The sequence below is a fragment of the Pleurodeles waltl genome, chromosome 9 (assembly GCF_031143425.1).
Source record: "Pleurodeles waltl isolate 20211129_DDA chromosome 9, aPleWal1.hap1.20221129, whole genome shotgun sequence".
Taxonomy (NCBI): Eukaryota; Metazoa; Chordata; class Amphibia; order Caudata; family Salamandridae; genus Pleurodeles; species Pleurodeles waltl.
In genome coordinates, this window is record NC_090448.1 from 1,089,904,363 (window position 1) to 1,089,930,308 (window position 25,946).

A 25,946-nucleotide genomic window follows, 5' to 3' on the forward strand; every position below is an offset into this window, starting at 1 on the left:
CCAGGAAGGTGGGCATCTCCTTCGCCCCAGGCACCTCAGACCCTGCCCCAGTCAGCTCTCAGTGAGGAGGCTATTGACCTCCTGAGATCCCTTACTGTTGGGCAAGCAGGCACTTTTAATGCCATCCAGGGTGTTGAGAGGCATTTTCAGCAAACAAATGCATACCTGGAGGGCATTCATTCTGGCATGGCGGCCCATCAGAGAGCATTTCAGGCTCTGGCATCAGCACCGATGCAGCCATTGTCCCTGTGTCCAGCCTCTCCCCTCCAACTTCCTCTACCCAGACACAATCCCCTGTACCTCAGCCTATCCCAAGCACACCATCAGACCAGCATGCACACTCATCAACACACAAGAGAGGACATGGCAAACATAAGCACCACACATCCCACAGGCACTCACACAAGCACCATCCCCATGCAGACACACCAACATCCCCTGCCTCCACTGTGTCCCCCTCCTCCACATCCTCCTCCTCCCTCCCTATCTCTTCTCCACTCACACCTGCATGCACTTCATCTCCATCCAATACATCCATCACCAGCACGCCCATCACCACACACCGCTCACGTGCACTCACCACCCCCACTACCATGCACACATCCCCTGTGTCCTCTCCCAGTGTGTCTGTGAGCCCTCCTCCCAAACTACACAAACGCAGGCACACACCCACTCAACAGCCATCCACCTCACAACAGCCTCCGGCCCATGCACTTTTACCCAAATTCAACAGACGTACACCTCCTACAAACTACTAACTCTTCCTCCACTCCCAAACCCCCTCCATCTTCCCGTCCCAGTGTGTCTAAGAAACTCTTCCTGGCTAACATTGACCTCTTCCCTACACCTCCCCCCGTCCTTCCCCTAGGGACAGGCTGTCCAGGTCCCAGCCCAGCACCTCAGCCACCAAATCATCCAGCACAGTGGTCTCAGCAAGTCCGGTAACATCGCAGGCGGCACCCATCAGGGCTTCCAGTGTGCCACCTAGCGAGCCCATGGAGCAGGCCATTCCGCCACCTGCCAAGGTGAAGAAGGTGCCCACCTGCAGGAGGGAGAAGCCATACCAACCACCAAGCAAGGGCTCCTCCAAGCCAAAAGGGGACAGTGCCAAGAGACCAGCAGCGACATCAAAGGTGGGGAAGGGACACAAGGCGAAGAGCAAGTCAGGACAGGGCACAGAGTCTCCGGCTGAGGGACCAGAGTCACCCCTTCTGTCAACCAGAACATCAACCTGTACGGCGTGGAAACACCGCCACCTCCACCACCACCTGCACGGCCACCTGCACAGCCACCTGCACGTCTGCTGCCTCAGCAACAGTCCCCAGCATTATCCCCAGTGGGCAGCCATTAGAGACTGCAGGAGACGTCCTGCTGTGTCCCTCCACAGGTGCTGACACATGCACCACTGCTAGCACCTCCGCCACAGACACTGCCGCAACCAGCCCTGTGACGTGCTCAGACAGTGCCACAACAGCTAACATGGCTATCAGCCCCAGTGGGCAGCCGTCCGAGGCTGCAGGAGACGTCCTGGACCCTGCACAGTATACAAGAGGCACGATACCCAGCACTGTTTGTACCTGCAGGTGGCAGGCGAAGTCGCAGCAGGGTGGAGTGTGTCTCTGCCTCCATGGAGTATCATGCTACCTGTTCCCAGGCAATTTCGTGACACACACACCCAGGTGAGGGAATGGGACCTACCACATTGCATGTGAAGCACTCTGGGCACAATACCCCCTCCAGAACCAGTGGAGAATGACATCCACTTGAGAGACTGTGGCTTTGCACTCCCCAGGATACAGCAGTGGGCAAACCACCCACTGGAGAGACTTGAGAGACTGTGGCTTTGCACTGCCCAGGATATAGCAGTGGACAAACCACCCACTGGACAGACTTGAGAGACTGTGGCTTTGCACTCCCCAGGATACAGCAGTGGGCAAACCATCCACTGGAGAGACTTGAGAGACTGTGGCTTTACACTCCCCAGGATACAGCAGTGGGCAAACCACCCACTGGAGAGACTTGAGAGACTGTGGCTTTGCACTCCCCAGGATACAGCAGTGGGCAAACCAACCACTGGAGATACTTGAGAGACTGTGTATTTGGATTTCCCAGGATAAAGCAGTGGGCAAACCACCCATTGGACAGACTTGAGAGACTGTGGCTTTGCACTCTCCAGGATACAGCAGTGGGCAAACCACCTACTGGAGAGACTTGAGAGACTGTGGCTTTGCACTCCCCAGGATAAGGCAGTGGGCGAACCACCCACTGGACAGACTTGAGAGACTGTGCGTTTGCACTCCCCAGGATACAGAAGTGGGCAAACCACCCACTGGAGAGACTTGAGAGACTGTGGCTTTGCACTCTCCTGGATACAGCAGTGGGCAAACCACCCACTGGAGAGACTTGAGAGACTGTGGCTTTGCACTCCCCAGGATACAGCAGTGGGCAAACCACCCACTTGAGAGCCTTGAGAGACTATGGCTTTGCACTCCCCAGGATACAGCAGTGGGCAAACCACCCACTTGAGAGACTGTGGCTTTTCACTCCCAAGGACCAAACTGTGGGCATGGAGCCCCGTCGTGGAGCAGTGGCGTCATCCGTTCATCCGGCTGAGTTGCCCCCCTTCCCCCTGAGGTGCCTGTTTATTTTCCATATGATACCCCTGCAGTGTTCTCTCCGTTTCGAGTCAGGTACCTTGGGTGGGCTTCGCCCATGCATTTTGGGACACAGATCCACGGACATTGACGTCATTCATATCCGGACTTGTGTAGTTGGTGTACACATTTGTATATACTGATATTTTAATTTGGCCTATCAGATTTTTCAATGATTACACTTGTTACAATCATTTCCTTTTGTCCTTGCGTTCTTCCAGGGGTTGACGGAGTGTGTATGTGTTGTGGCTGCATGTATTTGTGTGTATGGTGTTGTGGGTGAGGGTGGGGGTGTTGCGTGTTGCGTGTGTGTGTCACGCTCTTTTCCCTCTCTCCCTACCCTGTGTGCTAGGTGCAGTACTCACTGTGGTCGACGCCTGCGTCTTTGCTGCTCCTGATACAAGAGGAGGTAAAGCAACATGGGCAGGATTGTAACTCGGGCTCCATGGAGTCCTGGGTCCTCGTTGGGTGTTGAAAGGTGAGTGGTTTCCCTTCTGTGTACTGTTTCCACTGTGCTTTTGATGTCATTGGTACCGCCCCGGAAAAGGTGGTGGATAGGCCTCTTGTAATACACTGGGTGGAACCTTGTCTTCCACCTGTCTGTTGGTGGTTACCGCCGCGTTTTTTTTTTCTACCGCCGTGGCGGTCGGACTGTTGAAATGGCTGTCTATGTTGGCGGTTTCCGAAATGGTTGTGATCTCATTTTATTTACCGCCAGCCTGTTGCGGTATTACCGCCGCTTTAACACCGACCGCCAGGGTTGTAATGAGGGCCATAATCTTTTCTTCAAACATGAGGCAGTGGGCAAACCACCCACTGGACAGACTTGAGAGTCTGTGGCTTTGCACTCCCCAGGATACAGAAGTGGGCAAACCACCCACTGGAGAGACTTGAGAGACTGTGGCTTTGCACTGCCCAGGATATAGCAGTGGACAAACCACCCACTGGACAGACTTGAGAGACTGTGGCTTTGCACTCCCCAGGATACAGCAGTGGGCAAACCACCCACTGGAGAGACTTGAGAGACTGTGGCTTTGCACTCCCCAGGATACAGCAGAGGGCAAACCACCCACTGGAGAGACTTGAGAGACTGTGGCTTTGCACTCCCCAGGATACAGCAGTGGGCAAACCAACCACTGGAGATACATGAGAGACTGTGGATTTGGATTTCCCAGGATAAAGCAGTGGGCAAACCACCCATTGGACAGACTTGAGAGACTGTGGCTTTGCACTCCCCAGGATACAGCAGTGGGCAAACCACCCACTGGAGAGACTTGAGAGACGGTGGCTTTGCACTCCCCAGGATAAAGCAGTGGGCGAACCACCCACTGGACAGACTTGGGAGACTGTGGCTTTGCACTCCCCAGGATACAGAAGTGGGCAAACCACCCACTGGAGAGACTTGAGAGACTGTGGCTTTGCACTCCCCTGGATACAGCAGTGGGCAAACCACCCACTGGAGAGACTATGGCTTTGCACTCCCCAGGATACAGCAGTGGGCAAACCACCCACTTGAGAGACTGTGGCTTTTCACTCCCCAGGACCAAACTGTGGGCATGGAGCCCCGTCGTGGAGCAGTGGCGTCATCCGTTCATCCGGCTGAGTTGCCCCCCTTCCCCCTGAGGTGCCTATTTATTTTCCATATGATACCCCTGCAGTGTTCTCTCCGTTTCGAGTCAGGTACTTTGGGTGGGCTTTGCCCATGCATTTTGGGACACAGATCCACGGACATTGACGTCATTCATATCCGGACTTGTGTAGTTGGTGTACACATTTGTATATACTGATATTTTAATTTGGCCTATCAGATTTTTCAATGATTACACTTGTTACAATCATTTCCTTTTGTCCTTGCGTTCTTCCAGGGGGTGACGGAGTGTGTATGTGTTGTGGCTGCATGTATTTGTGTGTATGGTGTTGTGGGTGAGGGTGGGGGTGTTGCGTGTTGCGTGTGTGTGTCACGCTCTTTTCCCTCTCCCCCTCCCCTGTGTGCTAGGTGCAGTACTCACTGTGGTCGTCGCCTGCGTCTTTGCTGCTCCTGATACAAGAGGAGGTAAAGCAACATGGGCAGGATTGTAACTCGGGCTCCATGGAGTCCTGGGTCCTCGTTGGGTGTTGAAAGGTGAGTGGTTTCCCTTCTGTGTACTGTTTCCACTGTGCTTTTGATGTCATTGGTACCGCCCCGGAAAAGGTGGTGGATAGGCCTCTTGTAATACACTGGGTGGAACCTTGTCTTCCGCCTGTCTGTTGGTGGTTACCGCCGCGTTTTTTTTTTCTACCGCCGTGGCGGTCGGACTGTTGAAGTGGCTGTCTATGTTGGCGGTTTCCGAAATGGTCGTGATCTCATTTTATTTACCGCCAGCCTGTTGGCGGTATTACCGCCGCTTTAACACCGACCGCCAGGGTTGTAATGAGGGCCATAATCTTTTCTTCAAACATGAGGCAGTGGGCAAACCACCCACTGGACAGACTTGAGAGTCTGTGGCTTTGCACTCCCCAGGATACAGAAGTGGGCAAACCACCCACTGGAGAGACTTGAGAGACTGTGGCTTTGCACTCTCCTGGATACAGCAGTGGGCAAACCACCCACTGGAGAGACTTGAGAGACTGTGGCTTTGCACTCCCCAGGATACAGCAGTGGGCAAACCACCCACTGGAGAGACTTGAGACACTGTGGCTTTGCACTCCCCAGGATACAGCAGAGGGCAAACCACCCACTGGAGAGACTTGAGAGACTGTGGCTTTGCACTCCCCAGGATACAGCAGTGGGCAAACCAACCACTGGAGATACATGAGAGACTGTGGATTTGGATTTCCCAGGATAAAGCAGTGGGCAAACCACCCATTGGACAGACTTGAGAGACTGTGGCTTTGCACTCCCCAGGATACAGCAGTGGGCAAACCACCCACTGGAGAGACTTGAGAGACGGTGGCTTTGCACTCCCCAGGATAAAGCAGTGGGCGAACCACCCACTGGACAGACTTGGGAGACTGTGGCTTTGCACTCCCCAGGATACAGAAGTGGGCAAACCACCCACTGGAGAGACTTGAGAGACTGTGGCTTTGCACTCCCCTGGATACAGCAGTGGGCAAACCACCCACTGGAGAGACTATGGCTTTGCACTCCCCAGGATACAGCAGTGGGCAAACCACCCACTTGAGAGACTGTGGCTTTTCACTCCCCAGGACCAAACTGTGGGCATGGAGCCCCGTCGTGGAGCAGTGGCGTCATCCATTCATCCGGCTGAGTTGCCCCCCTTGCCCCTGAGGTGCCTATTTATTTTCCATCTGATACCCCTGCAGTGTTCTCTCCGTTTCGAGTCAGGTACCTTGTGTGGGCTTTGCCCATGCATTTTGGGACACAGATCCACGGACATTGACGTTATTCATATCCAGACTTGTGTAGTTGGTGTACATATTTGTATATACTGATATTTTAATTTGGCCTATCAGATTTTTCAATGATTACACTTGTTACAATCATTTCCTTTTGTCCTTGCGTTCTTCCAGGGGGTGATGGAGTGTGTATGTGTTGTGGCTGCATGTATTTGTGTGTATGGTGTTGTGGGTGAGGGTGGGGGTGTTGCGTGTTGCGTGTGTGTGTCACGCTCTTTTCCCTCTCCCCCTCCCCTGTGTGCTAGGTGCAGTACTCACTGTGGTCGTCGCCTGCGTCTTTGCTGCTCCTGATACAAGAGGAGGTAAAGCAACATGGGCAGGATTGTAACTCGGGCTCCATGGAGTCCTGGGTCCTCGTTGGGTGTTGAAAGGTGAGTGGTTTCCCTTCTGTGTACTGTTTCCACTGTGCTTTTGATGTCATTGGTACCGCCCCGGAAAAGGTGGTGGATAGGCCTCTTGTAATACACTGGGTGGAACCTTGTCTTCCGCCTGTCTGTTGGTGGTTACCGGCGCGTTTTTTTTTCTACCCCGGTGGCGGTCGGACTGTTGAAGTGGCTGTCTATGTTGGCGGTTTCCGAAATGGTCGTGATCTCATTTTATTTACCGCCAGCCTGTTGGCGGTATTACCGCCGCTTTAACACCGACCGCCAGGGTTGTAATGAGGGCCATAATCTTTTCTTCAAACATGAGGCAGTGGGCAAACCACCCACTGGACAGACTTGAGAGTCTGTGGCTTTGCACTCCCCAGGATACAGAAGTGGGCAAACCACCCACTGGAGAGACTTGAGAGACTGTGGCTTTGCACTCTCCTGGATACAGCAGTGGGCAAACCACCCACTGGAGAGACTTGAGAGACTGTGGCTTTGCACTCCCCAGGATACAGCAGTGGGCAAACCACCCACTTGAGAGACTTGAGATACTGTGGCTTTGCAATCCCCAGGATACAGCAGTGGGCAAACCACCCACTTGAGAGACTTGAGAGACTGTGGCTTTTCACTCCCCAGGACCAAACTGTGGGCATGGAGCCCCGTCGTGGAGCAGTGGCATCATCCGTTCATCCGGCTGAGTTGCCCCCCTTCCCCCTGAGGTGCCTGTTTATTTTTCATATGATACCCCTGCAGTGTTCTCTCCGTTTCGAGTCAGGTACCTTGGGTGGGCTTCGCCCATGCATTTTGGGACACAGATCCACGGACATTGACGTCATTCATATCCGGACTTGTGTAGTTGGTGTTCACATTTGTATATACTGATATTTTAATTTGGCCTATCAGATTTTTCAATGATTACACTCGTTATAATAATTTACTTTTGTCCTTGCGTTCTTCCAGGGGTTGACGGAGTGTGTATGTGTTGTGGCTGCATGTACTTGTGTGTATGGTGTTGTGGGTGAGGGTGGGGGTGTTGCGTGTTGCGTGTGTGTGTCACGCTCTTTTCCCTCCCCCCTCCCCTGTGTGCTAGGTGCAGTTCTCACCGTGGTCGTCGCCTGCGTCTTTGCTGCTCCTGATACAAGAGGAGGTAAAGCAACATGGGCAGGACGTGTAACTCGTGCTCCATGGAGTCCTGGGTCCTCGTTGGGTGTTGAAAGGTGAGTGGTTTCCCTTCTGTGTACTGTTTCCACTGTGCTTTTGATGTCATTGGTACCGCCCCGGAAAAGATGGTGGATACGCCTCTTGTAATACACTGGGCGGAATCTTGTCTTCCGCCTGTCTGTTGGCGGTTACCGCTGCGGTGTTTTTTTCTACCGCCGTGGCGGTCAAAGTGTTGAAGTGGGTGTCTATGTTGGTGTTTTCCGAAATGGTTGTGATCTAATTTTATTTCCCGCTAGCCTGTTGGCGGTATTACCGCCGCTTTAACACCGACCGCCAGGGTTGTAATGAGGGCCATAATCTTTTCTTCAAACATGAGGCACAGGATCTAAAAAGGCCTTTCCTTGGTGTCTCTGACATGGCAGCCAGTTTGAAGCACCAGAGAAGAAAATAAATGTCCAAAAGCTGAAGTAGTAGATCTGCTGAGAAGAAATGATGAGCAAAGCTCAAAGGAGACTCCTCAGCACAACGTGCAGTGGAAAATCTGAGGGAAGGCAGCTCCTCATAGGAGGTTCTAAGTGGGTGAGGCAATCTGATTGGTTCAAGTTTGAGTTTGGGTCTATTTTATAAAATGACTATGACAGGATATTCTATTGAGGCCTAGTCCATGTATTGTGTACATACATTTTCAGGCCTAGTTTTTATATTCCACCGGGGACGCCCATTTCGACGACGGGGAAGTATTCAATCATGTGAATCTATGAAAGTTCCAATACTGGAGTAATGTAAAGTAATTCAGAATAAACTAAAGGATACTCATTTACCATGACAGGAGCCAAGTGTGTCCCCTGGACACTAGTCTGCAAGTAGACTGTGGGTTTTGTCTCAAAAAGGGGCTAAATATACTTGATTGGAGGGGTTTATAGGAGAAAGCTCTCTCTTATAGAGCAAAGAACAACAGAGATAAGGAAGGTTTTGAATAACTGAACAAGACATGAAGAGAATCATATTCAGCAATAATCCAACATTTAAAATTTTTGTCTAAAAGCTTGATGCAAAAGTTAATTGAGATGGTCACCGAGACTTGGCTTACATTTTCAAAAATTGTGGGTTGCCTAACAATGGGTAAGTGTCTTTTTAACAACAGAAATTCCTTATGAATAACTAAAGAATAGAATAAAAAAACAAGTTACTTACCTGTAACTACAGTTATTCAGTATTGGTATCTTTCATAAATTCACGTGCTTGAATCATCCCTGTCATCTAAGTGGAAGTCCCACAGTATCCTAAAAAGCAGTAAGTAAAAATGTCAATAGGCTATAATGCTAGCAGAACCTAAACATATAGCCTATCCATGTCCTTTTATAAAAAGAACCAAACTTAACACACGATCAATCAGGTGCCAGCACCCTCTAGAGTATTCCCCAAAGAGGCTCATTCCCTCAGATTTTCTAGCACTAGAGTGAAGAGAATTTACTGGAAAGGAAATGGGAGCCTCAAAGGGGAGGAGGGTGGGTCGCATGTGAATTTATGAAAGATACCAAAACTGGATAACCGTAGTTACAGGTAAGTAACTTGTTTTCTTATCCAGTATTGGATCTTTCATAAATTCACATGCATGAATCTGAATAGCCAGCAGTACTCTTAATAACCGTTATGTCCGAAGTGGATGGCGGATGTGAACATTTCAGCTTACATTATATATCTATATATATGCACATAAACACATATATATATATATATATATATATATATATATATATATATATATATATAAATATATATATATATATATATATATATATATATATATATCCATTAATACATAGCAAGCAATAATTATGCAGTATTTAGAAGCAATTGTATATCGAATTAAACATGTACCTTCAATAAAGGCTCACCTTAATGGAACAGATGACGCAGGACTGCCTGTCCTATGACAGAATCTGTTCTTTGTGTCAACTCCAAACAATAATGCTGAGTGAAAGAATGTGTAGTCTTCCACGTTGCAGCTTGACATATCTTGTCCAAGGTGATGCTTTGAAACACAGTAACTGAAGTTCAAATCGCTCTTGTAGAGTGTGCCTTAGGCCTGCTGGTTAGTGGTTTTCCAGCCTTTGTATGGCAAAACTGAATAGTGGATGCTATCCATCGAGCTATCGTTGACTTAGCAACTCCTGTACCCTGAAGACCTTGGGCATAGGAAACTAGTAGCTGGTCTGTCTTACAGAGTTGTTTAATACGCAGAAAGTAAAATTTCAAGCATCGTTTGACATCCAGTGTGTGGAGAGTCCTTGCGGCCACAGTTGATGGATTTGGGAAGAAAGTTCTCAATATCACTGGTTTGTTTAGGTGAAAAGATTAAGGCACCTTAGAGATGTATCTAGGATTTGTTCTGAGAAGAACAAAGTCGTCTGAGAAAGTAAGGTAGGGTTCCTTGGTGGTAAAGGCCTGTATATCACTGACTCTTCTAGTGGACGTAAGAGCAAGGAGGGTTGGCACTTTCCATGTGAGATATTTCAGATCCGCTCTGTGTATGGGCTCAAGCAGAGCTTTCATTAATTGTGAAAGGACAATGTTTAGATGCCATTGAGGAGAAGGTGGTCACACAGGAGGAAAAGTGTGAAACAGACCCTTCATAAATTATTTTATAAGCTTGGATGAACCATGGTAGGGTGCACTTGCAGAGCGTCTGTATAATGATATAGCCGCTAGATGAACCTTAACTGAAGCATGTCCGAGCCCAGTTTTAGACAGAGCAAGGAGGTATGATATAATTTGTTCGGGTAAGACCTTTAAGAGATGCATATTGTTTTGTTGGCACCAGATACAAAACCTCCTCCACTTGAGCCTGTAAGTCTTGTTTGTACTGTTGGCTCGCGCTCTGGACAAAATTACCTAGCATTCCACGTCAAAGTTCATGCTATGAGTAGGAGCTTGCAACCCTCTGATTTAATCTTCCTGAGGATTCTGGGGATCAATATGAAGGGGGGGAAGCGTATCAAAGATCCCGGACCATTGCATCGAAAGAGCATTCCCCCACGACCCTGGGAGTGGGTACTGACTCCGTAAAATTGAAATTTGGTGTTCTAGTTGGTGGCAATCATATCTACGGTTGGCCGTCCCCAGCAATGAAAGATCTTGTCCAGTTCCCCCTGACTGAGCTCCCATTGGGAGCAGCTGTCGTCCGTCCTGCTGAGAGAGTCCGCCAGGGTGTTGTTGATACCTGAAAGGTGTTCCACTCTAAGAGTGAGCCATTCCCAGAGAAACTGTGCTTCTCTTGAGAGGGACAGAGATTGTGTTCCTCCATGCTTGTTGACGTAGTACATGCTTGTTGTGTTGTCTGTACGGACCAAAACTGAGGATCCTGATATCCGTGGGAGCTTCCATGCTTGTTGACGTAGTACATGCTTGTTGTGTTGTCTGTACGGACCAAAACTGAGGATCCTGATATCCGTGGGAGCTTGACCATTTTCCTCGAATGCACGTCTTGCAAATGACCTCCCCAGCCCTCCAATAAAGCATCTGTTGTGATAATGAAATTTGTCATTGTAGTTAGGAAGGTTAATCCCTGAGGGATATGGCTGGTTTGGGACCACCACCACAGGGTCTCCATCCTGGGTGTAATATTGATTAAGTCCTTGAAGAATCCATGAGATTGGGTCCATTGCAGTTGCAAATCCTCCTGTAATGGCCTCATTTTCAACCTTGCTAGGTGGACCAAGGTGATTGATGAGGAAATCATTCCTAGGAGTGACTTGAACGTTCGCACTGAGACAGACTTTCTTTTTGAGACTGTGGTAGCCATGTTGGCTAGCCTCTGTTGCCATGCAATTGAAAGATAAACCTTCCTTTTGACAGTGTAAAGTTCCGCACCCAAAAAGACTATTATGCGTGTCGGAAGAGTAAATGATTTTTGGAAGTTTACCGTTAAACCTAGGTTATGAAATAATGCTAAACAGGCTTTGGTGGCTTTGGACGCCAGCTGCGAAGTTGGAGCCTTTATCAACCAGTCGTCCAAATACAGAAAGACTTGTTGCGAAGGGAAGCTGCTATAGGCGTGAGACATTTTGTGAAGATTCTTGGCACTGACTTTAATCTGAACGGGAGAACGGGAGAACTTTGAATTGGTAATGGGCACCGGCCACTGTGAAGCGGAGATATTTGGGTTGCTTTGCATGTATAGGGATGTGGAAATAGGCATCCTGGAGATCCAACAATGTCATGTAATCTCTGGTGTTGAGAAGGTGCAGGATATCCGACAGTGTGATCAAATGAAAGGAATGTTTCCTTAGAAACTTGTTCAATTGTCTGAGGTCTAGGATCGGTCTCCATTCCCCCAACTTTTTTCTTATGAGAAAAAAACAGGCATAGAACCCTAGTCTCCTCTGGTATACAGGGACCTCTTGCACCCTTGGAGATCATTAGGAGTGCTTCTTACTGTAGCAAGTGAAGATGAAGTGGATGCGATTTCCCAGGAGGGTGGTGTGGTGGTTTTTGTACAAATTCCAGCGTATGACCGTGAGCCACTATATCCAGCACCCATTTGTCCAATGTTAAGTTTTCCCAATTCTGTCGATAGTTTGAGATGTTCGCCCCAACTTGATGGAATTGCGGAAAACATGGAAGTGTAGCTGATGCCCGAAGAGGATCATTGCTTACGAGGTTAATCCTGTGTTTGCGAGGTCTGTTTTCTTCTTCCACCTTGTCTGATGTAGGTGGCTGTAGATGGCTGTCTATAAGACTGTTGATAAGCTGGTCTGTACTGTGGCTGCTGGTACTGCCTATGGTAGGAACCACAAAACGACAAGAAACCCCTACCTATGGCTCCCCGAAAGGGCTGCTTCTTGTACTGTAGGGTACAGAGAAAATGATCAGTGTCCGTGTCGGTCTTGATGGCTTGTAAGGCGTCATCTATATGTTTGCCGAAAAGAGTTTCGCCATCATAGGGCATGTCTAATATCCTGGACTGGACCTCAAGCCTGAAAGAGGTTGCTTTTAACCATCCTTGCTAGCGCAATACTGCTGCTGCTCCCGCTAACTGCCGGAAGCCCGTGGAGGCTATATATAGTGCACACTCGATAATCTCTTCTGAAGAACGTTCTCCCTCATGCAGTATTTTACGTGCCTCAGGTTGATTGTTTCCCGGAATGAAGGCGTTCATGTTAGGCCGCATCTGATGGTCATAGCGACCTAAAATCGCCAGGGAGTTGGCAGCACGGATGGTAATAGCTGACATGGATGAGAATCTCTTGCCCACGTTGTCCAGACGTCTGCCCTCCTTGTCTGGTGGGGTAGAAATAGGTGTCAACGGATTCTTGGAACGCCTTTGGGCAGCCTGGGAAATGACAGAGTCTGGTTTTGGGTGCCCTGTCAAACATGCTGGAGATTCCTGTGTAGCCTTGTATTTTTTATCCAGCTTCGTAGAACTGTAGCTGGATTCTCCAAAATGTTAAGACCTTCACTCCAAATAAAGTCTGATTGGGATTGCTCTCACCGACTTCCTTGCCTATTCTTTAAAGTCACAGAGGAAGCATTCTGAATGTGAGACAGATGTTGGTAAATGAAAGTGTGTGGCAGCTCTGTCCATTACATTTTGAAAACCTCCTATATCCTCCGGTGGAGAATATGATGGATGAGGAGGTAGTGGCGATGGTGTAGGAGCTAACTAGTCATCCTATTCATCGTTAGGATGTTGGAGAGTTGAAATCTCTACTTCTTCGCTTTCATCCTGGTAGGAAGCTGGCTCTGTACACACTATATAAAAATGAGATATACACCCTCATTACAACCCTGCCGGTGGGTGATAAAGTGGCGGTAATACCGCCAACAGGCTGGCAGTAAATACTGCAAAATTATAACCATGGCAGAAACAGCTCAGACAGACATTCACTTTAACACACCGACCGCCAGGACGGAATCGACAAGACACCACGGCGATAGCCACCTACAGCCAGGAAGTCATTGTTCCACCCACCGTATTAAGAGACAGGAAACAGCCACCTTTCCCGGGGCAGTACAAACGACATCAAAAGCCTGACGGAAACTGAGCTCAGAAGTCAAAGGACTCACCATTGGAGACTCAGGGAAGAACCATGACGCCATGGAGCCCAAGCTGCACATATTCCCAATGTTGATTTATGTCCTGCTCCACTACGACAACCAACGACGGCGAAGACGACCACGGTGAGTACAGCTGCCTAGCACACAGGGGAGGGGTGGAGGAAAAAGAGAGTGACACGCACACACATAACACATCCTCCCACCCCCAACACCATACGCACAAGCAGATGCAGTAACATAACATATTTACCCCATACCCCTCAGGAATAATACAACGACAACTCCAATAGATACAAGTGAGTGTAATAAGATAAATATAGTAGAAATACGTGCATCCAAATAAAAAAGTATATACATATTTACAAATGAAGGGACTCTACCCAATCCTCAATGTTCGTGGGCCACAGTGCCACATTACAAAGTCCAAGGCCACACTTCACTCCTGCAACAACATGGAGAGAACACTGCAGGGGCTTCAGGTCGAAAATAGGCAGGCACCTCAGGGGGATGGGGAATAGGGGGCACATCAGCCGGCAGATGGAACAACGCCACTGGTCCTGGAGGGGGCAAGATGCCCTGTGCTTGTTCCTGGGGAGTTCAAGTGGGTGACTTGCCCACTAGCTCTGGAGGGGGCATCGTGCCGTGTGCTTTGTCCTGGGGAGTGCAAGGCCACAGTTTCTCAAGTGGATAGCTTCTCCACTGGTTCTGGAGGGGGCATCGTGCCCAGTGAGCTTCATCCTGGGGAGGATGGGGTGAGTGTATGGCTACTCCACTGGTTCTGGAGGCGGCATCGTGCCCAGTAAGCTTCATCCTGGGCAGGATGGGGTGAGTGGATGGCTTTTCCACTGGTTCTGGAGGGGGCATCATGCCATGTGATGCAGATCTTGGGGCGTGTGAGGTCACAGTCTCTCAGCTGAGTGTCATACCCACAGGATTTGCAAGGGGCAGGCCGCACAACAGCCCATGGAGGCAGGTTTACAGAATGTCCGCTGGGTGGCTACCCACCGGTGCTGCTGGCAGAGCTGGTGGTGGTACTGGCAGGCTCCAGCCATCCCCTGCAGCCTCGGACAGCTGCCCACTGGTACTGCTGGCAAAGCTGGTGGTGGTAGTGGTAGGGGGGAGGCTCCAGCCCATCCCCTGCAGCCTCGGATGGCTGTCCACTCGTGCTGCTGGCAGAGCTGGTGGTGGTGCTGGTGGGGGGAGGCTCCAGCCCATCCCCTTCAGCCTCAGACGGCTGCCCAATGGTGCTGCTGGCGGAGCTGGTGGTGATGATGGTGGCGGTGCTGCTGGCAGAGCTGTTGGTGGTGGGGGGGGAGGCTCCAGCCCATCCCCTGCAGCCTTGGACGGCTGCACCACCATGGTTTGTGGTGGGGGCTCCGACCGAGTCCCAGCACCAGGCCTCTTGTCCTTACTGCCTGCTGGTGCAGGCCCATAGCCCTTACTGCCAGCAGCTAGGGATGGCTCCTTCCTCATTTTGGCAGCAGCTGGCAGTGGCTCCTTGCTCCTTTTCAGCTGGTGGTGTCTCCGTGCCCTTCCTTGCTGCAGCTGGCGGTGGCTCCTTACCCTTCCTTCCTGCAGCTAGAGCTGGCTCCTTGCCCTTTCTTCCTGCAGATGGGGCTGGCTCCTTGCCTTTTCTTGAAGCACTTGGGGCAGGCACCCTTTCCGTCTGGCTGGCTGGTAGCCGGGATCCTTTCCCACCTGGAATAGCTAGGGACACTACTGTGCCCGTGGACTGGGTGGCTGAGGCGCTTGCCAGGGTTCTGACAACCTTGGCCTGACGTGAAGGACGAGGGGGAGGAGGGTTAGGGAAGAGGTCAACGGTGGAGAGGAAAAGCTTCTTAGGGACAATGGGGTGGGAAGAGGGAGAAGGTCTGGGAGTGGAAGAAGAGGGAGTGGTTGTAGGAGGTGTCTGTCTGCTGTGTTTGGGTGCAGGTGCATGGGTTGGATGCTGTTGTGAGGTGAATGGCTGTTGGGTGTCTGAGTGCTTGCTTTTGTGTACTTTGGGAGGAGGGGGCACAGACAAAGTGGGAGAGGACACAGGGGATGTGTGCATGGATGTGGAGGTGGTGACTGCCAGTGAGGTGTGTGCTCTGATAGGTGTGCTGGTGATGGTGGTAGTTGATGAGGATGTAGTGCATGCAGGTGTGAGTGTAGACGGAACTGGGATAGAGGTGGAGGACGAGGAGGAGGGGGGCCACAGTGGAGGCAGTGGATATTGGTATGTCTGCATCTGGATGGTGTTTGTGTGAGTGCCTGTGGGATGAATTTGCCATGTCCACTCTTGTGTGTTGTCCTGTGTGCATGCTCGTCTGCCTGTGTGCTTGGGATAGGTTGAAGGGAATGGGACTGAGAAGAGGAAGTTGGAGAGGGGAGGGTGGAAACAGGGACAATGGCTGCCATCAGAGAGGAGGCCAGAGCCTGGATTAATCTCTGTTGGGCTGCCAAGCCAGTGTGAATGCCCTCCAGAAATGCATTGGTCTGTTGCATTTGGGCTGCCAGCCCCTGGCTGGCATTCTCTATGGTTGACTGCCTAACAGAGATGGATCTCAAGAGGTCAATAGCCTCCTCACTCCGGGCAGCAGGGCTAACTGGGGTAGGGCCTGAGGTGCCTGGGGCGAAGGAGATGCCCACTTTCCTGGGTGAGCGGGCATGGGCAACTCGCTGATGGGCTGCTGGGAGAAGGTGTTGGTACGGGGGTAGCGGCTGTACCTGTAGCTGGGGTGGTCACAGATGTGTCTGCCACAACCAGGGAGCTTCATCAGAGGAGGTATCCGTGTCTGAACTGTCCCCTCCTGTCTCCGCCGTGGTGCTCCCCACGACCTCCGTCCCACTGGTGCCCTCAGCGTCGGTGGACTCTGCCTCCAGGTCCTGTGAGATGCAGCTCCCTCCGTCACTGGTGCCTCACCTCCTCCGCAAGATGATGCTAATGCACATAAGTACAGGATGACAAAACAAAAAGGGGGGTGGAAACAAAGGATACACTTGGTCAATGGTGGCACCAACACCACCATTTGCGTACACACTCACACACAGAGAACAGCCCTACTCACTAGGCAATGCACTACCAGTTACAATGCTAGTCACCAGGCCATGGGTAGGGACAGGTACTGCCAAATACAGTATACCTCGGACCCGCACACCCGGCCCAGTAGTGGATGCCTACTAACTAGATTGGAGGAATTTCACATCAGAACCCTGCCCAACATGGCCTACTCTGCAATGTCAGGCCTGGCCTAGGGGCACCCGCAGGCCCACATCCCCCACCCGGATACCACCCCACCAGGCGTAAGTAGTAATGAAGGGCACTGTACTCACCCCCTTGTTGCTACTGTGATGCCCCCAAGCACCCATACAGCTCCAGATAGGCCACTGCCAGTATGTGGGCCACCAGGTGGGTCAGGTTTCAACGGGCACCTCTTCCTCGTTGGGAGGCCATCCTCAGCTGGGCTTCTGCCGTCTTGAGTGCCCAGCTTCTAAGGTCCTCCCACTGTTTGCGACAGTGGGTGCTCCGCCTGCGGTAGACCCCCAGGGTCTGCACGTCCTCGGCAATGGCACGCCATACACTCATGGCCCACCATACCCCTTACCATACCCATTAACACAGACATGCCCCAGCATACATGCAGCACGCTGCCCAAGGCCCATCCACTACCCCCCCCACACGAGGCCTTCACACAAAGCACTCAAAGCATTCATGACCTATGCATCGTACTCACAGTGTACTCACCTGTTGGTCTGGAGACCCATACAGCAGTCGGTACTGGGGTAGGACCCCATCCACCAGTCTCTCCAACTCCACCGAGGTGAAGGCAGGGGCCCTTTCCCCAGTCACATGAGCCATGGTAGGATCTAGACTCGGGTCACAGCGTCACTTGCAGTGTAGGTTCTCTCCTGTTGAAGGTCAGGTAGCAAGTGAGTGAACATATAGAAAATGGCGGTGACGTCCGCGGCAGTGCATACCGTCACCGCCGGCATACATCACCATTGGCCCCTGTACCCCAATGATAACCAATGAGAAGTTGCACTACGGTTCCCGACCGCCTTCCGCAATGGGGTACAACGTCAGTGGAATTACCTCATTTCCACCTGTCCCTCCATACAGGACAGGCGGACGCCATTTCGGGGGCAAGGGGGCGGGCCGTGGATCCTAACTGCGTCACAATTTACAATTTCACATTCTGGACATATACCACCAAAATATTGTAACAATCACAATATGCATTGTACTGTAGTGGTTACAATGTACAGATAATGACCAGCTGCTCACTCTTTTGCCCCATAGATTGCAACTACTGCGGTTGAATAGGAGATGGAGACATCCCCCATGTACAGACCCCTTGTGGACTTGGCAACAATGGAGGACAGGCACATTATCCTCACCTACAGACTTGACAGGGCCATAATCACCGAGCTGTGTGCCCAATTGGAGCCTGACCTGATATATGCTATCTGTCAGCCCACTGGGATCCCCCCTCTTGTGCAAGTGCTATCAGTGCTCCATTTTTTGGCAACAGGTTCTTTCCAAGTGACAGTGGGCATGGCAGCAGGAATGTCACAGCTAATGTTCTCAATAGTGCTGACCTGAGTGTTGGGTGCCCTGATTAAACACATGTGCAGCTACATTGTTTTCCCCAGGTGGAGGATTTGGCCACAGTGAAGGCTGACTTCTATGCAATGGGACATAACCCCAACACCACTGGTGCGATTGATGGGACACATATTGCATTTGTTACACCCTGGCGAAATGAACAGATCTTCAGAAATCGAAAGAGTCAATTCTAGGTATCCAGGCTCGGTGCATGATGCTTTCATCCTGAGGAATAGCAGCATCCCAAATGTGATGGCCCAATTCCAGAGGCGCAGGGTGTGGCTAATAGGTGAGTGCTGGTTCCCACCCAGTGGATGTTGGTGTATGGGTATGGTGTGGGCGATAAGGGTTAGTGTGTGGCTAACAGTTATCCCTCAATATCTGCAGGTGACTCAGGTTACCCAAACCTATCATGGCTACTGACCCCTGTGAGAAATCCCAGGACAAGGGCTGAGGAACGTTACAATGAGGCACATGGGCGAACAAGGATTATTGAACTTACCTTTGATCTCCTTAAGGCCAGGTTTTGTTGCCTCCATCTAACAGGTGGATCCCTGTGCTACTCACCCAAGAAAGTCTGCCAGATAATCGTGGCATGCTGCATGTTGCACAACCTTGCCTTGAGACGCATTGTGCCTTTTCTGCAGGAGTAGGAGGCTGGAGATGGCCGTGTGGCAGCAGGGGACCCTGTGGACTGTGAAGATGAGGAGGCAGAGGATGAGGATGTGGACAACAGAAGAGCAGTCATTCATCAACACTTCCAATGACACACAGGTAAGACAGTGTTATTTCACATTTCATTGACAGTTTGATGTGTGACATTGTCACTGGCAGGCTGTGAATTCCTATTTCTATGCCCACTCACTGTACCCATTGGCATCTCTTTTGGCAGATGATGGTGCCCCACTATTACACCTGGTGTGTTCACTGCAGCCAACTACAGGTCTTTACAATGTAAACATTACTGTACAGTTGAATTTCAATGTTTAAAGCAAGTTAAACGAATACACACTTACATCATTTGACATAATCTATACTTGTATTTTTCAAAAGGTGTTTATTTCAGTGCTAAGGAGTAGGGGGCAAGTGCATTGGGCTGGGGTGATGATGGAGGAAAGTCCAGGGTATAGTTACAGTCTATTTGTAGCACAGGTGCATTGTTCAAGAGGGCACAGGAAGGGGAGCAATGGCAGTTCAAGGTGGACAGGGTGACAGTGTGGGACAGAGGTTGACAATCAGGAGAGTCTTATTTCCTGACAGGGGTCTTGCAATAGTCTCTGGCTTCCACCTGGATCGCAGGGAATGTTTGCGGGGTGGTTCTCCTTCTGCAGAGGGAGTAGTGTTGTGGCCTGTTGGTCCTGTGGTGGGGCCTCCTGTCCACTAGTGGCAGCAGAGGTGGAGAGCTGTTCATTAGTCTGGCTAGTGTCAGGGGCTCGCTGGTGTGCCACTGCCTCCCTCATACTGTTTGCCATGTCTGCCAGCACCCCTGCAATGAAGACTAGGGTCATGTTAATGGACTTCAAGTCCTCCCTGATCCCCAGGTACTGTCCCTCCTGCAGCCGCATATTCTCCTGCATCTTGTCCAGGATCTGGCCCAGCGTGTCCTGGGAATGTTGGTATGCTCCCAGGATCGCAGTGAGTGCCTCCTGGAGAGCTGGATCCCTGGGCCTGTCCTCCCACAGCAGTCCTCCCAGCTTCCCTGTTGTCCTGTGCCTCTGTCCCCTGAACCGTGTGCCCACTGCCACTGACCCCAGGTCACTGATTGTCTTGGGTTTGTGGGGTGCCCTGGGGTCCCTTAGTGGTGGACACACTGCTGATTGACGTGTCCTGGGGACAGAGGTATGGGCCCGCTGGGTGGGTGCTGTGGTGGTGTTTCCTGAGGGGGAGGCTCTGTGGTGGTGTGAGACTGCCTGGGTAACCGACTGTCCGGAGGTCCCTGATGGGCCAGGTTGGCCATTCAGATCCAGGTGACCAGAGCTGCTGTCATCACTGTGGGCCTCTTCTGTGGCGGGACTGGATGTTGCTGGCACCTCTTTTCCAGTAACATTGGCTGGGATACCTGTGGGGATATAAATGCAGTGTTATTTTTTCTGTGTGTGACATATTGTGCATGGTGGGTTGCTCTCTATTGTTGTTATTGCTCTGGCAGTTTTGCCTTGTGTGAGTTGTTATTTGGTGGGCTGATTGTCTCTAGTGTGCATGCTTTAGTGACTGGTGTTCATGCAGGGCTGTGAGGTGGTGTCCATGCATTGGTAGTGCATGCAGGGCTTGGCATTGGGATGAGTGGGTTGTGATGGTGGGGAGTGTGGGAAGTGGTGGAGTGATGGGAGTGAGGGTGAGGGTGGGGGTATGTGATGGCATGCAGGTAGGGGGTGATAGTAAAAGGGAATTGACTTACCAGAGTCCAGTCCACCTGCTACTCCTGCCAGGCCCTCAGGATGTATGATTGCCAAGACCTGCTCCTCCCATGTTGTTAGTTGTGAGGGAGGAGGTGGAGGTCCACCGCCAGTCCTCTGTACTGCGAGCTGGTGTCTTGTTACAATGGAATGCACCTTTCTCCTTAGGTCGTTCCACCTCTTCCTGATGTCATCCCTTGTTCTGGGGTGATGCGCCACGGCGTTGACCCTGTCTACGATTCTCTGCCATAGCTCCATCTTCCTAGCAATGGATATCTGCTGCACCTGTGATCCAAATAGCTGTGGCTCCACTCGGATGATTTCCTCCACCATGACCCTTAACTCCTCCTCAGAGAATCTGGGGTGTTGTTGTGGTGCCATGGGTGTAGTGTGAGTGGTGTGGGTGAGGCTGTGTAGGGTGATGTGTTGGGGTGTGTGATGTAAGGTGCGTGGGTGGTGTATAGGTGATGGTGGTATGTGGCTCTGGTTGTGTGTGCGCTCTTGCTGTCTCTCTCTGGTGGCAATGATTACTATTCGTAAAGGGTTATGGGTAATGTAGGTGTGTGTTTTATAGTGTTGTGGGTGTGTGGGTGTGGTATGTGTATGGGTGTCAGGTGTGTGTAGTTTGAATTGTCCAATGTGGTGCTGTTTTGTTAGTGTTTGTGTATTTTGAGCACAGTGGTATGTACTGCCAATGGTTTACCACTATTGAATGTCCGGTGTGGTGATTCGTGGGTCATAATGTTGTGGGCGTTGTTCTGTTGGCGTAACGGTGTGGGTTTTGCTACCGCCAACTTATCACTGACTACTGGGCTGGCGGATTTGTGTGTGTGGCTGAATAGTGACGGATTGGTGTGTGTGTCATAATATGGTTAGCAGATATCTGCCGTGGCAGTGGTATGTTGGCAGCAGTCAGCATGGCGGTAAGTGGGATTTACCGCCAATGTCATAATGAGGGCCATAGTGTGCACAGAGTCCAGGGGTTCCCCAAGAGGCTTGACAGAGGCAATAGTAGATAATACTAATGCTCTATTTGTTGTAGTGTGGTCAAGCAGTTAGGCTTATCAGAGGGTAGTGTTAAGCATTTGTTGTACACACACAAGCAATAAGTGAAGACACACACTCAATGACTTAACTCCAGACCAATAGGTTTTTATATAGAAAAATATATTTTGTTAATTTATTTCTAGAACCACAAGATAAAATTAGCAGGTAAGTACATTAAATGAAAGGTACTTTGCATAGTAATAGTTGGAACTTTGAATGGAATCAACAATGTACACAGTTTTCTTTAAAATAGCAAAAAGCTATTTTAAAAGTGGACACTGCAATTTTCAACAGTTCCTGGGGGAGGTCAGTAAAGTACAGTTTTTTAGGTAAGTAACAAACTTACGGGTTCGGTCTCTGGGGCGTAGGTAGCCCACCGTTGTGGGTTCAAGATAACCGCAAACACCCAGCACCAGCAACACAGGGCCGGAAAGGTGCAGAGGTCAAACAGGTGCCTGTGGACACAGGGGGTACTCCGGTTCCGGACTGCTTGCAGGTAAGTACCTCTGTTGTTGGAGGGCAGAGCAGGGGGGTTTGAAGGAGCACTGGGGGGGGCCCAAGTGGGCACAGGAACCACACCCTCAGCAGCACAGGGGCAGTCAGGTGCAGTGTGTGAACATGCATCGGGTTCTCAGCAGAACTCCATAGAGGGACCCGGGGGTGCAGGGAGGGCAAAGGGGGGCTTCTCGGGCAAGCCACCGACCGGGCAAGGGTGAGGGCCGCCTGCTGGTCGTTGCTGCACTGGTAGTCGGTTTCTCTCGGGCCTGGGGGCTGCGGGTGCAGTGCTTCTCCAGGCGACGGATAGCTTCGTCCCGGGCAGTCGCCGTCATGGGGGTCTTTGGCATTCCCTCTGCAAGCGTCTTCGTGGGGGTCTGGAGAGGTCAGCCCCAGATGCACACGAAGTCGGAATCGCCTGGGGATCCTCTCTGGGTAGTTGGTTCCTCTGTACACGGGCCAGGGGCATCGGGATCAGAAGAGTTTGGACTTGCGATCCTGGATTGAGGTGGGAGACCTTTAAAGGTGTTTCCTTTCTTCTTGTTGGACAGATCCACTGTCCACAGGAGTTTCTTAGTCCTCGATGATGAAGGCAGTCCCCTGGAGGCTTATCAGGGGTTGCTGGTCCTGCAGAACCCATTGCTTCTTCTTTTGCAGCTTTTTGAAGCAGGAGACGGGCCGGTAGGGCAGGGGCCGAGTCAGTTGTTGTCTCCTTCTCTTCTCTGGGGGGTTCTCAGCTCAGCAGTCCTTCTACTTTCTTGAGGTCATCAGGAATCTGAAGAGCTGGATTCAGGGTCGCCCCTAAATACTAAATTTAGGGGTGTGTTAGGGTCAGGGGGCAGTAGCCAATGGCTACTGTCCCTGAGGGTGGCTACACCCTCCTTGTGTCCACTCCATCTGGGGAGGGGGGCACATCCCTATCCCTATTGGTCCTAATCCTCCAAAGCAAGATGGAGGATTTCTCAAGGAGGAGGCCACTTCAGCTCTGGACAACTTAGGGGGTGGTCCTGGCTGAGGAGGTGACTCGTCCTTGTTTTTCTCGTTATCCCTCTGGACTTGTGCCAAAAAGTGGGGGCTCATTCGGGGGGTGGGCATCTCCACTGGCTGGAGTGCCCTGGGGCACTGTAACACCAAGCTTGAGCCTTTGAGGATCACCGCCAGGTGTTACAGTTCCTGCAGGGGGTGGTGTGAAGCATCTCCACCCAGGACAGGCTTTGTTTCTGACCACAGAGTGAACAAAGGCACTCACCCCATGTGGTCAGAAACTCATCTGGATATGGCAGGCTGGCACAGGCTGGTCAGTCTCACACTATCAGTTAGGCTAACATACAGGGGGCATCTCTAAGATGCCCTCTGTGTGCATTTAAGTATTAAGTGTAGCCATTATGGAACTATGGAGTTCGTTTTAGGCAGACTTCCAGACCATATACTCAATATAGCCACACTGCACCTACAATATCTAAGAATGGACTTAGCCACTGTAGGGCATAGTGCTCATGCAGCTATGCCCTCACCTGTGGTATAGTGCACTTTTCATTAGGGCTGTAAGGCCTGCTAGAGGGGGGACTTACTAAAGCCACAGGCAGTGGTTTGTGGGCATGGCACTCTGAGGATAATGCCATGTCAACTTAGTCTTTCTCCCCACCAGCACACACAGGCTGCATGTGTTGAGTGAGGGGTCTCCAGGGTGGCATAATACATGCTGCAGCCCTTAGAGACTGTCCCTGGTCACAGTGCCCTTGGTACCAGGGGTACCATTTACAAGGGACTTAACTATGTGCAAGGCCTGTGCCAATTGTGGAAACAAAGGTACGGTTTTTAGGGAATGAACACTGGTGCTGGGGCCTGGTTAGCAGGGTCCCAGCACACTTTCAATCAAAGTTGGCATTAAGACTAGGTAAAACGTGAGGGGTAACCATGCCAACAGTGGCATTTTCCTACAATCCTCTCTGAGAGGGGCGGCTCTTGCTGACTTAGGTGTAAGCTTGGGAGTTGCTGGAGGCAGAGGTAAACTCCTTGGTGTAGCAGGAGAGGAAGCTAGAGGTGGCTGAGCCTCAGCTGCAGTTGGAAACCTCCTCTTGTAATCCTTTAACATAGATTGCAAATCTTGAATTAAGGAGGCAGGCATTTGTACAGTGTCTCTTGGGTGATGTAATGGCTCATAATAATGTCTTTGATTAGTATAATAAGACCTTTTATGAGGCCTTCCTGGATCACTCTCCTCACCTCAAGTACAGGGTTTTGCCTGTTACCAAATTAACAATCTTCCTTCTCTGTCTCTCAGGGTCTTAGCAGAGAAGGTGCAGCATATCTTGCAGTCTTTTAACTGATGTTTAGGATGCAGGCAATATAAACAGTCTTTATGTGGATCATCCATATGTAGCCTTTTCATGCCACAGGTCTTACAAGGGTGAAAAAGGCCTTTCCTGGAAGTATCCGACATCATATAAAGTAAAGAGCTGATTTGAGATGAATAAACTGAGCAGAGCTCAGGGAGACCCCCTTCACACTACGTGTGGTAGAAAATCTGAGGGAATGAGCCTCTTTGGGGTATATTCTAGAGGGTGCTGGTGCCTGAATGGGCATGTGTCAAGTTTGGTTCTTTTTATAACAGGACATGGATAGGGTATATGTTTAAGTTCTGCTAGTATTATAGCCCATGGAAATTTTTAATTACTGCTTTTTAGGATACAGTGGGACTCCCACTTCGACGACGGGGATGATTCAACCATGTGAATTTATGAAAGATCCAATACTGGATAAATGATGATCTTATTACAAATGAGGCTAGAGTGTTACTCTTAAACTGGCACAACGGAGGCTGTGGTGGAGATAATACTGGTACTAAGCAAAAATGCAGAAATTATACTCAAGTAATAATGACAACTGTTGGGTGTGTAAAATTACAAATTGTTACCTCAATGACTTATGCTTAAACTGTACTACAGTTTCATAGATTTGGAATACAAACTTTAAAAGAATTTGATCACAAGATTACTTTTCAGACCTATGAAAATATTTATTATATTTAATCATTTGACTTGCAGACTTCATGCAAAGGAACATGGTTTATAAGAACAGTAATGGCAAGAAAACATGTTTCAGTCTAACTGGAAGAACAAGCTACATGTTGTTTAGAAGAGTCATCTAGCCTAACTTCAAGAGAGAAGTTATACTTCAAATTCAAATAGCAAACTTTTGCTATGCATACCATGTTTTGGAATTTTATGACAATGCATAATTGGAGTAACATATGAATGAGAATATTGTAATTCTGGCCTCCTCCCCTTCCCGTTTCTCCTCATTACAGCTGTTTCTCTTTAGTTAAGATCTACAAATTATGTTATTTCCATGCTGTCTGCAGCTTGTTAACACATTTTTCTTTGTTCCAGTATATTATACTTATAAAAAGACTAGCAGAACTAAGGGAGACTGAGCCTTAGTGTTTCAGACCATAGCTGAAATGCACAGTTGATTTTCTCTAGATTCATGTCATGCTGGAATATTTAAGGCATAGGTTTTAGCACACTTTTGTATTAAAAACTGCTTAATGCTTTATGTGCAATGACCTACCTGATTGAAATGGATTTGTGGATTTAAATGTTACTAAATTGGAAAGAAATAAAACATTGTGAAACAGATCAGTTTTTAAATCAGAGGCCCAAAAATGTCCTTTCTACCTTGTTGTTGAATAAAATCTGGAACAATTAATTCCCACCAGTCCCTTTCATTTGTTAGTAGAAAGTGATAATCAAGGGCCTTTCTTTTCATAACTCTGCAC

General features: G+C 50.0%; 1 protein-coding gene across 1 annotated transcript in view; it reads right to left on the minus strand.

Moving 5' to 3' along the window:
* Nucleotides 1-25,946, minus strand: part of SPTBN5 (spectrin beta, non-erythrocytic 5) — a 1,780,873-nt gene that overhangs the window by 1,361,394 nt on the left and 393,533 nt on the right. The gene's annotated exons all lie outside the window — the stretch shown is intronic.